This window comes from Narcine bancroftii, chromosome 8 (assembly GCF_036971445.1).
Source record: "Narcine bancroftii isolate sNarBan1 chromosome 8, sNarBan1.hap1, whole genome shotgun sequence".
Classification (NCBI taxonomy): Eukaryota; Metazoa; Chordata; class Chondrichthyes; order Torpediniformes; family Narcinidae; genus Narcine; species Narcine bancroftii.
In genome coordinates, this window is record NC_091476.1 from 56,612,160 (window position 1) to 56,627,013 (window position 14,854).

At 45.4% G+C, this 14,854-nt stretch overlaps 1 long non-coding RNA gene across 2 annotated transcripts; it reads left to right on the plus strand.

Moving 5' to 3' along the window:
- Positions 1 to 3,902: 3,902 nt before the first annotated feature.
- Positions 3,903 to 10,513, plus strand: LOC138741759 (uncharacterized). Of its 2 annotated transcripts, none has more exons than XR_011343747.1 (3): positions 3,903 to 4,007; positions 6,630 to 6,757; positions 10,457 to 10,513. It is a non-coding gene; the product is annotated as an uncharacterized lncRNA (long non-coding RNA). The 2 variants fall into 2 exon arrangements; XR_011343746.1 differs by lacking the exon at positions 10,457 to 10,513 and adding an exon at positions 8,941 to 9,276.
- Positions 10,514 to 14,854: the final 4,341 nt, after the last annotated feature.

The window sequence follows — 14,854 nt, forward strand, 5'->3', positions numbered from 1 at the left end:
ACCTGCCTGAGTGCCAAAGGCCCCCGCACCGATCCCTGACACCTCCCCACCGCCATACCTGCCCAGGAACCCAAGGTCCCCGTTCTGATCCCTGACACCTCACCACCCCGTCGCCAAACCTGCCCAAGAACCCAAACTCCCTGCTCTGATCTTAGCCCAGTAGCATCAGCATTTTACTTGTTAAGGCAAAAACAAAGAACAAGGGAAGGTTTTTCAAGCATGAAATAAAGTTTCATTCTTACCAAAAATCCAACGTGATCTCTGCTTACAAATTAAGATAAATTTACGAGAACTCTGTTGGATTCAAAATTGCGCTAACAGCACATCAGACCTACTTGAGCATGGCAGATAAAATAAAAATTGGCTTTTTTTTCCAACTTGTGACGTCATGTCGCAGGCGAAATTTTTTGCGGATGAATGAGAATTTTGGTAAAGTGGTTTTCCGATAATCAGAAATGTACTCTACTACTCTCTGTTTTCTACCCGCAAGCCCATTTTTTTTTATCCACACAGCCAAGGTTCCACTGATCCCATACCTGACTTTCTAAACAACTCTCTTGTGGGGGTCTTTGTTAAATGTCTTGCTTAAATCCATGTCAACCACATCCACCACCCAACCTTCATCAATTTCCTTTGTTACTTCCTCAAAAAGCTCTATTAGACTCGTGAGGCATGATCTTCCCTTCACAAAGCCATGCTGACTATCCTTGAATAGACTGGACTTCTCCAAATGCTCATAGATCCAATCCTTAAGAATCCTCTCCAGTAGTTTACACACCACTGATGTAAGACTCACTGATCTATAATTTCCAGGATTCTCCCTGTTACCTGGGAGTTACCTGTTAAATAAGGAGACTACATTTGCCGTTCTCCAATCCTGCAGCCAAAGAGGAATCAAAGATCATAGCTACTGCCCCAGCTCTCTCTTCCCACAGGGGCCTGGGGTATATCACGACTAGTTCCAGGTACTTATCAATCTTGATGTTTTTAAGATGATCCAACACTTCCACTTCTTTAATCTCCACATTGTCCAGCAATTGTCCAGAAAATACCAATGACCTCTTAGCCCAGGCCCATCTTATCCCACCCTCTCTACCCCTTCCACATTGGTCTCAATAAAGGGTCCTGATCCGAAACATTGGCCGACCATTTATTTCTCCCCATGGACGCTGCCTGTCCCATTGAGTCCCTCCAATCCATCTGAACAAGACTTCAATCCGAGCTAAATTTGGAGGGCTATTTACCTTAGATTATGGTAACAAATTTTTTTTTATTTTTTTTTTTTAATTTTTTTATTTTTTACACCATAAATCACATTAGCCATGATATACACTATTTCTTTTTCACACATATACAGTGACTTTTTCTCCCCCCCCCCCTTTCCTCCCAAACCACCCCCCCACCCCCCCCCTCATCCATTTTAGGTATACAATCTAGGTTGCATTAAGCCAGTCAGACAATGTTGTCATTCAACAAAATTACACCAGAAATTCTACTGAGTCCATTCTTTTCTTTCCTTCTCCTTCCATCAACTTAGGTAATGTTTGTCCCCGGTAGGTTTTCGCTATTGTATTTAATGTAAGGCTCCTATACTTGTTCGAATATTTCAATATTATTTCTTAACCAATATGTTATTTTTTCTAATGGAATACATTTATTCCTTTAAATTTGGTAGTTTCTTCCTTTTAATTTGGTTATGTATTCCATTAATATTTAAAGGCATATAGTTCAGCGTAGCCCTTTTATATTTTGTTTATCTTCTCTTTCCGTTTTTCCATCATTACCTTTCCTCCTTTTCCATTTCTGTTTTCTTATTTTCAACTCTTTATAAGACAACATTCCTACAACATCTAACATTTTCCTTATTCTCCTATTTCTATCTTATTTATCCCCAATCTCCCCTTCACCTCCTGAGTTGTCCTTTATCCCTTGTCGGACAACCACATCTCCCCTCTCCATTTGGATTTGCGAATCCACTCGCAAGCGTCAACTGATTTTGCAGTGACCGCTATTTCCCCCCACCCCGCCTCCCCCAGAAAAGATTTCACTTTTCATATGTCACAAAGGTCCCTCTTTTAATTCCCTCCTTATTCTCTCTATTCCATTACCTTCCCTTATTAATTCTTGTCTATACTATCTATATTTTCCTCTAAGTACAGATACATTCATGTATGCTCATTATCTCTATTCACTCTTATACCTCTTTACCTGCATACATATCAATCGTGATCATTTTTACTCTCATTACCCGTCTTCATCCCTCAGTCTATTTTTGTCTTTACCCACATACATATCAGTCGTGATCATTTTAACTCTCATTACCCGTCTTCCTCCCTCAGTCTATTTTTGTAATTGTTCTGCAAATTTTCGTGCTTCTTCTGGATCCGAGAATAGTCTGTTTTGTTGTCCTGGAATAAATATTTTCAATACCGCTGGATGCTTTAGTATAAATTTATACCCTTTCTTCCATAAAATCGCCTTTGCTGTATTGAACTCTTTTCTCTTCTTTAGGAGTTCAAAACTTATATCTGGATAAATGAAGATTTTTTGCCCTTTATACTCCAGTGGTTTGTTGCCCTCTCTTACTTTTTCCATTGTCTTCTCCAGTACCTTTTCTCTTGTAGTATATCTTAGGAATTTTACTACAATAGATCTTGGTTTTTGTTGTGGTTGTGGTTTAGAGGCCAATACTCTATGTGCCCTTTCTATTTCCATTTCATGCTGTAGTTCTGGACATCCTAGGGTCTTAGGGATCCACTCTTTTATAAACTCCCTCATATTCTTGCCTTCTTCATCTTCCTTAAGGCCCACTATCTTTATGTTATTTCTTCTGTTATGGTTTTCCATTGTATCTATTTTTTGAGCTAGTAGTTCTTGTGTCTCTTTAGTTTTTTTATTAGATTTCTCCAATTTCTTTTTTAAGTCTTCTACCTCCATTTCTGCTGCTACTGCCCGCTCTTCCATCTTGTCCATTTTTTTTCCCATTTCTGTTAAGGTCATCTCCATTTTAATTATTTTCTCTTCTGTGTTGTTTATTCTTTTTCTTAAATCCTTAAATTCCTGTGTTTGCCATTCTTTAAATGACTCCATGTATCCTTTAATAGGAGCAAGTATATCCTTTACCTTGCCTATCTTTTCTTCTTCTATTTCACCATACTCTTCCTCTTCTTCTTCCTCTGGGTTGACCATCTGTTGTTTCTTTGTTGCCCTTTCCTCCTCTTCTTTCTTGTTTCTATTGTCTTCTGTGGTCTCTTCTTGCTGCAGGTGTTCTGCAGCTGTCGTTGCCGGCTGTGGAGATCGACTCCCCAGCTGGTCCCCCCTCCCGTCGGTGTGTTTTTTTTCATTCGCATCGCGCATGCGCGAAACTTCGCGCATGCGCGGTTGCGCACTTTTGCTCGGCTCTGCGAGCCATTTTTGTAGTCCATTATTTACCGACCTGAGGGAGCGGGTTTCTCTCTCCGCAGCGGGCCTCTTCGGACAGGTAAGGCCTTCACCTTTTTCCTCCTTTGTCTTCTCTTCCTCTCTTCTTACCGTTGCTTTCGACTTTTCTTTTTTTGTCGCCATCTTCTTTCCACCTTTATACTCACTTTTCTGTAACTTTTATTTCTGTGCCTTTGTGTTTTCTCTTGTTTTTCCCGACTTTTCTGGAGAGGGCTGGAGTTCACCGTCCGGCCACTACTCCATCACGTGACCGAAAACTATGGTAACAAATTCATTGACAATGTAAGTATGCACCGAATTTTTTACTTGCTGCAGCTGAACAAGTATTTTGTACACGAAATGTATACTAGTACACTTAATTGAATTAAAGCGAAACAATAAATAAGAAAAAACGAAAATAAATATTCACAGTGCAAATAAGTGACTGCAATAGTGCAGACCTCCCTTTGTAGTGACGGAGCAGTCGCTGATTAGTATAAGACGGGGAAAACTGCTGGAAAGAAATTGTCCTTGAACCGAGAGTTGCTGGACTCCAGCCTTCTGCATCGTTTAAGCAGTGAGAACAGGTACACCGGTTATATAAGAGCCAGGTTACAGGAGAAACTATTAGGACCAGCAGCGAGGTCAGGTTTATTTGCAAGCTGACGGTGAGCCGTCCTGTGCGACATGTTCCACAGCCCCGGATTCCACCGTCCACCTCTCGCAACCTGGTGTGCCGAGTGAACCTCGGGCGTGTTTTAGGTGAAGAGACGCGTCCTCTGGCAGGGGGTTGAGTTACCGCCGGGGTTCAGACGCCCAAGGTAGGTGCACGGCTGGTTCCTGCAGAGGATTGAGGAGGGGAGTTCGGTCCTTTTCAGCGCTCATCCCCTCTGCGGTGTCTGCCAGCGTTAAGGGTGACCCTGAATCTTCCTGCCTTGGACGGAGGTGCGAAGTTGGGATTGAAGTTTGGGACGAACCTGCTGCAGCGAAAATGAATTGAGTTGGCTGTGTTACAGGATAGGCGGGTTTTACCTGCCCTGTTTCAGGGTGTGGGTTGGAGCCGCTGAAGGTCAGTCTGCTTCAATGTTTACTGGAAGGAGCCAGTGCTTCTGCTGCGGGACTCACCGCTGCTGTTCGTTCCGACCCAATACAGCCTCTTCGCTCCGGGGCCCCTGGCTCAATCCCGAACGGGGGGGAGGGGGGGACTCACCCCTGCAGTTTGAACCTACTCTCTGCCTCTCCCACATCCCAAAGGACCGGCCGGTTACTCCACCGTTCTCTCACCCGCCTCCCCAGGGTGTGAACGGCGGGGGAGACCAGAAAATCCAGGTCATGAACAAAGTCACGTTCATGGATCAGAAACTGCCTCGTCTCAGGAGAAGCAGCTCCAGGGTCGCCCTGTTTAAACCCCATCAATCACCCAATCCACGTAGTGTCTATCCATCGTATGGAGTGCACCTAGAAGTTTAGGGTCATTTAGTTTTAACACAGATCTCAAAATACGTTGGTTCATTATCGTTCTGTCTCCCCCTTAGAGGAGCACAGCACAGAACCTGACCACTCTGGATCTGTTTCTCTAAATGACTTTTAAAGGTAGTGATTGTATCAGATTCCTCAACCTCTGCTGGCAACCAATACTCTCTGAGCAAAAAAAAATCTTTCTCTCCTTAAACCTGTGTCCTCTCCACTGCTGTTTGTCATCTGTACCAACAACTTGGATGAGCATGTAGTTATCATGGTAAGTTTACAGTGAAGCAGGGAAGACTGGTTGTAGTAAAAACACAGAAGTGCTGAAGGAAGTCACCAGGTCTCGCAGCGTCCAAGAGTTCGAGTCTGAGCCCGTCTCCAAGGTAGGAGCAAGCAGGCAGGGGTATGAATAAAAAGGCCTGGGGAGAAGGCAAGGGCAGGGAGAGGAGCACAGCCCAATGGACAACAAGCAATAATTGGAGGGCAGAAGAGGGAAGGTGAGAGTTGTTCAGGGGAAGGGGCAGCACTGGGGGAAAGGAAAAGAGAGAGAGCTAGACGAAAGGAGGAATAGGGAAGGGGAGAGATGGAGACTAATGGAAACTGGAGAAGTCGATGTTAATGCCGTATGGTTGGAGGGGGCCCAGACAGAAGATGAGGTGTTGCTCATCCAATTTGTGGACAGCCTCAGTCTGGCAGTGCATGAGGCCATAGGCAGACATGTCAGCATGGGAATGGGAGGAGGGGGGGATTGAAAATGGGTGGCCTCTGGAAGATCCCCCTATTTGTGGGGGGCAGAGTGAAGATGCTGAACAAAGGGATCTCCCAGTCTGCGTTCAGTCTCCCCAATGGGTTACCCCTTCAAATTCAGAAGTGAAGTGTTGCTTCCCTTAAAAAGATTGTTTACCCCCAAAGGGTAGTGAAGGAGAAGGTGTGGGCACAAGTGTTAGCACTTCCTGCGGACACAGGAGTAGGTGCCAAGGGGGTGACCGGTGGGGAGGGAGGAGTAGATGAGGGAATCATGGAGGGAGTGGTCCCTGTGCAAGGGGGCAACCAATGTGGAGGGAGGGGTGAATGAGGGAATCGTGGAGGAAATGGTCCCTGTGCAAGGGGGTAACCGGTGGGGAGGGAGGAGTGGATGAGGGAATCATGGAGGGAGCAGTCCCTGGGCAAAGCAGTGGGAGAGGAGAGAGGAAGGTGTGTCTGGTGGTGGGATTGCATAGCAGGTAACAGAAATGGTGGAGGGTGCGGAGGCTGGTGGGGATGGGGAAATCCTGTCCTTGCTTTTTCAGCCTGCATCCAATCTCTCCAACCCTTGACCCTTGTTTCCACATTCTGTTCTTGACCAGTACAGGTTCCTCCGGGTGTTTCAGTTTTCTCCCAACATCCAAAACATATGGGGGTAGTTGATTAATTGGTGTAATTGGGCGATACAGGTTTCATGGGCCAGAAGAGCCATCCTAAATTTTTTTAAAAACTAAGGCTACTGCTGGAGGTATGGGGTGAACAATGGGCTGAATGGCCTCATGCAGTAGTCTTTGTTTTAGATCTTCCCCTCTCCAGTCCTGTATACTCAATATTTAAATATTCTGCTTGTGGAAATGTGTTTATTAATTGGTTGATAAACATGACAAAGTGGTCTGGGAATCTGACCATGGAAGATCTTATTGTCACCCAATGTTGAGGTGACCTGTAATTTGGTTTCAGCATTCCTCGAAAGGTCGTGGTGTCATTTTGTTTTGCAGTCACGCTTGTGTCGTTCAAGGATGGCAGGACAAGAGGATTTCAGTGCTCACAATAACCTATCAGTCCATTGTCTGCCCGAAGCCAGAAACTCCAAGGAAATGCAGAATTCTCAAAGTGCAATCAGCGGGTATGTACCTTTTCTGTGGACAAATTTGGTGCTCAAAGAGTTAAATCAGCTAAAAAGGCAAAGCAAGAATAAAAAGCAAGAGAACTAAATCTAGCAGATGTATCGCAGGGTCAGACTGGGACTATAATATATGGCTGTGTGTGAATGGGATTGTACTACAGTCATACAATTATTGTAGCTGCCTTTGTGACTGCAAACATTATCCTTGCGATAACACTCTGTCAGACAATTTGCTTCTACTTCTGTGTAAGGGAAGGATGCTCTGCGAACTCCTCAGAGTCCACGGATAATCTGATTTTGGTCTGATGGACTCCCGCGATATCTGCTCAGTGGGAATTAGTTTTTACAGACACTTTACAATGATCAATATTCCCATTGCTTGTGAACCAGAAGAGAGGGGTGATATTCTCGCTGTATAAACTCACCCCAGTGTTGAGAAGGTGTGCAGTTTCACCAACTCCAGGTTAGAAATTCATTCTTGCCTCTCCCTAAAACATAGACCGTGCTGTCAACAATGAGCTTAACCCAGACTGAGCCACTCTGCAGCTCTATCACAGCCTCTTGATGCCTGTCAGGAAATTTGCTTCTTCGTTAATTGGTGGAATTATTGTCGCCCCCTTGAATATTTCCCCAATGTAGACTTCCAAACATCTGGTTCAAGTGAGATGTTAAAACTCCTTGTTTGCAAAGAGTTCTTATTTATTAAATAGATTAATTTAAGGCCCATGAGCTGGTGCCACCCCATTAACCTACAACGCCTGGTAGGTTTCAAATGGTGGGAGGAAACCAGAGCCCCTAAGGAAAACCCACACAGATGTGGGGAGAACCTACAAACTCCTTACAGACAGTGCAGGATTCAAACCCCGGTCCTGCTGTAACAGCGTTGCACTAACCACAACACCAACCGTGCTTTTTGTACTCACTAAACACTAACTATTGCTGCCTGACGTGCTGAGTTTTATTTTCGATATTCATATCACATTTAATGATCTAATTTTCCTTGAAACCTTTTGCTTTTCTACCCTCAACAACAATGATTGGTTTGGCATAGAGCGATTCAGTGTTAACTAGCATTTCTTCTTTGGCTTGGCTTCGCGGACGAAGATTTCTGGAGGGGGTAAAAGTCCACGTCAGCTGCAGGCTCGATTGTGGCTGACAAGTCCGATGAAGGACAGGCAGACACGGTTGCAGCGGTTGCAGGGGAAAATTGGTTGGTTGGGGTTGGGTGTTGGGTTTTTCCTCCTTTGTCTTTTGTCAGTGAAGTGGGTTCTGTGGTCTTCTTCAAAGGAGGTTGCTGCCCGCCGAACTGTGAGGCGCCAAGATGCACGGTTTGAGGCGATATCAGCCCACTGGCGGTGGTCAATGTGGCAGGCACCAAGAGATTTCTTTAGGCAGTCCTTGTACCTTTTCTTTGGTGCACCTCTGTCACGGTGGCCAGTGGAGAGCTCGCCATATAACACGATCTTGGGAAGGCGATGGTCCTCCATTCTGGAGACGTGACCCATCCAGCGCAGCTGGATCTTCAGCAGCGTGGACTCGATGCTGTCGACCTCTGCCATCTCGAGTACTTCGACGTTAGGGATGAAAGCGCTCCAATGGATGTTGAGGATGGAGCGGAGACAACGCTGGTGGAAGCGTTCTAGCATAGACAATAAGAAAATCAACCATGCAAATCATACAAAACCAAGTAACTGTTTGCACACACACTGAGGTTTTTTTTACTTTCCCCAAAACAATCCAAGAACAGAAAAGATAATACCCGGGAACAGGGGTCTTCGCTGGCTAGGCACTTCTCCTGATCCCCATGAAATCTCCATGTTTCTGATGTACAGCCAGACACCTCCACAACGATTGGTCTCCAGAGATTTTGCTGCTCCTTCCCCCAAATTCTCCATCTTTATACTCCTCTTGATTAGACCAACTGCTGTGGTTTGATTTCTTTTGCTGAGTGCCATTGGGCCATTCTGTGTCACATTTTCATTGGCTCTGGCCCAGGGCTACAAGCTCTGATTACTTCTTAGCTGTATCCCCCTCGTGGCAGCCTGACCACATGTACCCTTGAACTTGTGTGCAATATGAGTGGCAGAGAGGAATACTGGAGTCTCCCTTATCCCCCCTGCCTCCCCCATCGGGATTGTTGTTTTAAGAGGACATGTAAAATCATTGAGGATCCCTTCTTTCAGCTGCACCTGTCGGGGAAGAGATGGAGGAGGATCAGAGCCAGCACCACCAGGCAGAGAAGCAGCTGCTTCCCACGGGCAGTAAGAATGCTGAACGACCAAAGAAACCACACACACTAACCCATCCGAGACTCTTATTTGTACAGAACAATATTTATCTATTTATTTGTATATATGAATACTTGTCCTGCATAAGAATTGTTTGTATGTCTGGTTGTGTGTCTGCATGTTTTGCATTGAGGACCAGAGAACACTGTTTTATCAGGTTGTACCTGTGCAATCAGATGACAATAAATTGGCTTATCTTGACTTTGTTCTGAACCTGAGTCTGACTCATTCAGACCAGATCAGCCAAACACTGGTTTCACATTACTCCAGGTTACAACATGGTGGCTCTAAGAACAGTCTCACAAAATGTCCACCTCCATTCCTTCAAGAACAGGGCAAAAGATCAAAGACATTTTGTTTCTCCACTTCCACTGTCCTTCGCTCACTCCATTCGCAGTTTTGAGTTCCTCTCTGGCCAGCATCACGTTGCCTGGACCAACATCCTTCTGTTACTCTCGGTGTTGACCTGTCAATAAGGTCAGACTACTCTGTTGTTATTCCTGTCCATCACACTGTGAAAGGATGACTAGATACGGCTCTGTGCACTTTGCAATCCCCCAGGTTTCACCCTCAGCTCCATCTTCTCCTGCCCACCAGCACCACCTCCCTCAACCCTCCCAATGAGTTTGTTTCATGGTGGTATTTAATATCCAGCGGCAGGTGAAAAGGCAAAACTCTTCAACTGAATGTGGGAAAGACTGAGGAGATTCCTAAAGCCTATTCCTCAGATGCAAGGGTTGCTCTATAAAAAAAGATGGCACTTTGGGACTGCACACAGAGAAATGAGGGGTGAACATTCAAATATGGAAGAACCTGAGGGGGCTTGGCAGCGGTAGAAGCCGAGATGTTTCCACCAGTGGGGGAGTTATGGACAGGGGCACACAGTTATGGGATTAGGGGTCAGATATTTAAAACTAAGGTCCACTCTCAGAGGGAGGTGAACCTCTGGAATTTCTTGCCAGCAGGATGGTGAGGCCAGATCATTAGATAGAGTTTAAGTGATTGAGGAATTGAGGGTTCTGGGGACTAGCACACAAGAGTTCAGGTGAGCAAAGATCAGCGATGCTCATGTAGGGTAAGATTGAGGGGCAGAGTGGCCTGCTCCTGATCCTTTTTGCTCTGGTGTTCCCATCCATCCATCCCGTGCAGCTGCCAAACACTGACCACACTATCTATGAACCTTGCGTCTATTTCACCTTGTGATCATATCACTGGAGCTGTAAAGTTCAGGTCCTGAAACTGTTCAATCCAGGATGGAAGGGTTATGTCTCTGTTTTAGATACCTCTTCTGAACACTGCTTCAGGGGCAACTGGTTGACGTTGGAGGGTCTGATGCAAATGAGTGGCAGAGGCACTTTGCCACTGCAGCTCAGATCGGAATTTCATGACATCCTTCTGCCTCCTATTGAAGGTCTACCTCTGATGACACCAGCTCAGACTTACAGAGGATGGCTGCACTGGAGGACAGGTAAGGTGTACACCTCTGTCCCTCGACACTCCCTGCCGGTGGGGTCCTGGTCTTGTTCCCCGTGGTCCCTCTGTCCCTGAAGCTGTGGGTCATCCACAGAAGAGTACAGAACAGGAACAGGTCCTTCCACCACTGATGCCAGTGCTGCATGATGCCCAAATTGAAACAAATCTCTGCTGCCTGCAGTTGAACTCTATCCCTCTGTCCCCTGCATATTCACGGCTCAATCTGGAAGCCTCTTCAACACTCTGATTGCCTCTGCATCTATCACTCTTTATTCTAACTGTCTGCTCCATCAGTTCCCATGATGAAGTGATCATTCACGATCAGCTCTCCCCTAAGAGTCCAACACTCCAGAAAAACACCCCAACGTTATCCCAGCATGATCTCTGTGATTCCTTGAAGGTTTTAATCCCACTATGAGTGTGGATGGAGTGAATGGTTGTAATCTTTCTGTCCCCAGGGTTGAGGAGTCTAAAATTGGATGGCAGAGGTTTAAGGTGAGAGGGGAGGGGAAAGATTTTAAATCTTGTTTGATGCACATGTTTGATGAGAGAGGCCCATCACACAGAAATGGGCACTTTGGCCCAATGCTCATGCCAACCAAAATATGCAAAAGTCTCACCTGCCTGTATTTGGCTCCATACCCCTCTAAGCCCCTCCTCCCCTCATTGGTTCCTCTAAACCAGTTCTATCCCTGGATCCATCCCAATGACCCATGCACATTGATCCTTCTAAAACCATTCTATCTGTGGATCCATCCAAATATCCGGCACCCTGTTCCACACACCCAAAATGTTACCCCTCCGATTATTTCCCAGGAGAGAGTGGGTCAGTCGGGTTTGTCTTTCTCATGGTGAGGGTGTCAAATGTAGTTTTAAGGTGAGAGAGGGGACTTAGCAGAGACCTGAGAAGCAAGATTTTACTTGGTTGAAATCTGGAACTTGCTGTCAGATAGAATCGCTATGTTTAAGAGGCAAGATATGAGATTCAGTTTATTGTCATCTAATAAAAACAGTGTCATAATACACAAAATTGCTTTTGTCTGCTGTAAGGCAGATAGATTCGTTATTGGCAGAAATTACCTGAAATGTCTCTTACAGTCAGAGAAAGAGAAGCAAAAGAGGGTCCCCCCAGAGTCACCGAGTGTCCGTGGATTCACCTCCAGTGCTCCTGCCATCTCCGTGGCCACAGAGAGTCCAGTCCAAACCATCGGCAATCCAAGCCCCAGATCTGAATCTTCAATACAATTAGGAACTCTTCAGCATCCTCGGCACCCTCTCACATTCCGGTTCCTATACCTTCAGGCAGTCTTGAGCTAGTCTCCCACAGTCAGCAGCTCGGTACGAGCCCTTAACCTCATTCTCCAGCAGTCCACAGCCTATGTGGGTCCCTCTCTTTGAGTTACTGCCGCCTGTGTCAGTTTTTCAGCCGCAGAACTCCTCACTGGTCCGCCTCTATGGTCTCATTTTCTGGTGCCCTGCCCCAGGTCCTCTGGTTCCCCAGAGTCTGCAACCCCTCCTGGCTGCTGCCAAATAGAGAGGCCACCCATGTCCCAAAGACACATTTTGTTTTGTCAGCAAACATATGAATCCATCCACCTACATTTTTAACTCAAAAATCTTTTATATCTCTGACAAGCCATGGTGGTCCCAGCACCAATCCCTGCACTACACAACTGGCCGCAGACTTCCAGTCAGAGAAACCGCTCTCAACCTTCTACGCTCCAATGAATAAAGACCCTCAACACTACCCTCTTTCTCCTGACACCAAGACAATTTTGGATCCGGTTTGCCAGCACACCATGTTCCCAACCCTTCAGGACCATCCCACTATGTGGGACTTGGAGAAAAGCCTAACTAAAGTCCAAATAAACCATGAGCGCCATTTAAGCAGTTTTTGGAAGCCATCTCCTTGGATAAACTCAATCAGATTTGATAGACAGGTCTTTGCTGCACAAAACCATGCCTACTCTTCCAAATCATATATAACCATATAACAATTACATTATGGAAACAGGCCATCTCAGCCCCTTTAGTCTGCACCAATTTAAGTGAACTCCACTAGTTCAACCAACCTGCTCTCTGTCCATAACCCTCCAATCCCCTCACATCCATGCACTCATCCAACCTTCTCTTAAATAACAAAATTGACCCTGCTGCAACTACCTCTTCTGGAAGGTAATTCCACTCAACAACCACTCTCTGAGTGAAGAAGTTTCCCCTCATGTTACTTCTAAACTTTTGCCCCCTGACCCCTCATTCCAATCTCACTTACCCTCAAGGGGAAGAGCCTATTCACATCTACTCATCATAATCTTAAATACCTCTATCAAATCCCCCCTCAACCTTCTACGCTCCAATAAATAAAGTCTACTCAATTTTTCTCTGTATTCTAGATACTGCAATCCAGGCAACATATTAATAAATCATCTCTGCACCCTCCCTACCTTATTGACATCCTTCCTATAATTCGTTGACCAGATCTGCACACAATATTCAAATTTGGCCTCACCAATGCCTTGGACAGTCTCAACATCACCTTTCAGCTCCTATATTCTATGATATGATTTATAAAGGCCAGCATATCAAAAGCCTCCTTCACCACCCTATCTACATGAGACTCCACCTTCAAAGAATGATGAACCATTATTCCAAGATCCCTCTGTTCCTCTGCATTCCTCAATGCCCTCTCTTTCACTACATATGTCCTGTTTTGATTATTCTTCCCAAAATGAAGTACTTCACACTTATCTACATTAAACTACATCTGCCATCTTTCAGCCCACTCTTCTAAGCAGTCCAAATCCTTCTGCAGTCCCCAAAAACCATCCTCACTATCCACAACTCCCCCTATTTTTGTATCGTCTGCATATTTACTAACCCAATTTACCACTCCATCATCCAAATCATTAATGTAAATGACAAAGAACAAGGGACCCAGCACTGATCCCTGAGGCACACCGCTTGTCACTGACCTCCATCCTGACAGACAGTCATCCACAATTACTCTCTGGTGTCTATACTCTAGGCACCATTGAACCCATCTGACTATCTCAACATTAACACCTAGTGCCTGAACCTTCCTTACCAACCTTCCATGTGGAACCTCATCGAAGCCTTACTGAAATCCATATAGACTACATCTACTGCTCCGCCCTCATCAACCTCCCTAATCACCTCAAAAAATTCAACAAGATTTGTCAAAATGACCTTCCCCTCACAAACCCATGTTGGGTGTCCTTTATCAATCCCTGCCCCTCTAGTTACTTATACATATTATCTCTAAGAATTCTTTCCATTAGTTTACTGACCACTGACATCAAACTTACTGGTCGATAATTACTGGGCTGACACCTGGAGCCCTTTTTAAACAGAGGAGTCACATTTGTGATACGCCAATCCCACAGCACCACACCTTCCTCCAGTGACTGTTGAAAAATCACTGTCAGAGCCTCCCGTTATTTCCTCCCTGTCTTCCCTCAAGATCCTGGGGAAAATTCTGTTGGGAACTGGAGACTTATCCACCTTTATATGCCTTTCTAAGTGAACATCAGTCGTATCCCCTAGAATCATTTCCCACTTAGTTCCGTAATATTGATGCGATGCTCAGTAGCCTTAGTTTTCTCCTGGCCTTTTTTTTGGGTAGGTGAATGATGCTAACAATTATCCAGTATTCTGGTACTTCACTATGGAGAATAAAGGGTCAGCAATTTCTGTTGCAGCCCCAGTGATCTGCTCCCTTGGGTTCCCATAGCATCCTGGGATAATTCAGTTAGGCACTAGGGACTATGCCAAACTCTCCAATACTCCTCCTTCCTCATTTTCTCCATCATCCACATTCTTCTTCCTCAGTGAACACAATGAGAAGTAGCCATTCAGGATCCCTGCTCATATCCCCTGGCTCTACCCGAGGGGACCTCCTCTTTCCCCAACAACCTTCTAGCTTCTAATATCTTTCCTATGTCCTCTGAAAACATCAAAGGTCTTATTCACTAGGAAATTACTATAATTGACATTGGTTTCCTTCCAATGCTCAATTTCCTGTTCTCTAATCGTAACATCTTGACCTCATACCTTGCAGGGACCCACTAACTCTGACCTATTACCAGCTCATCTCAAAACATTCTCCCACTGATCAGCTGCTCTTGCTCCCTCGAGAGGCTACAGCCAATCTATGACCTGCCTGGCACTGGTGACACAGGCTCTCGTCCCTTAATTTAGGACCTTAACTTGAAGACCAACCTTTACTTTTCCCATGACCACCTTGAAATGTACCAAACTGGGCACAGTTTCTCCACTAACACTTACCCTAACCCTAATGCACTCCCATTCCCCAAGA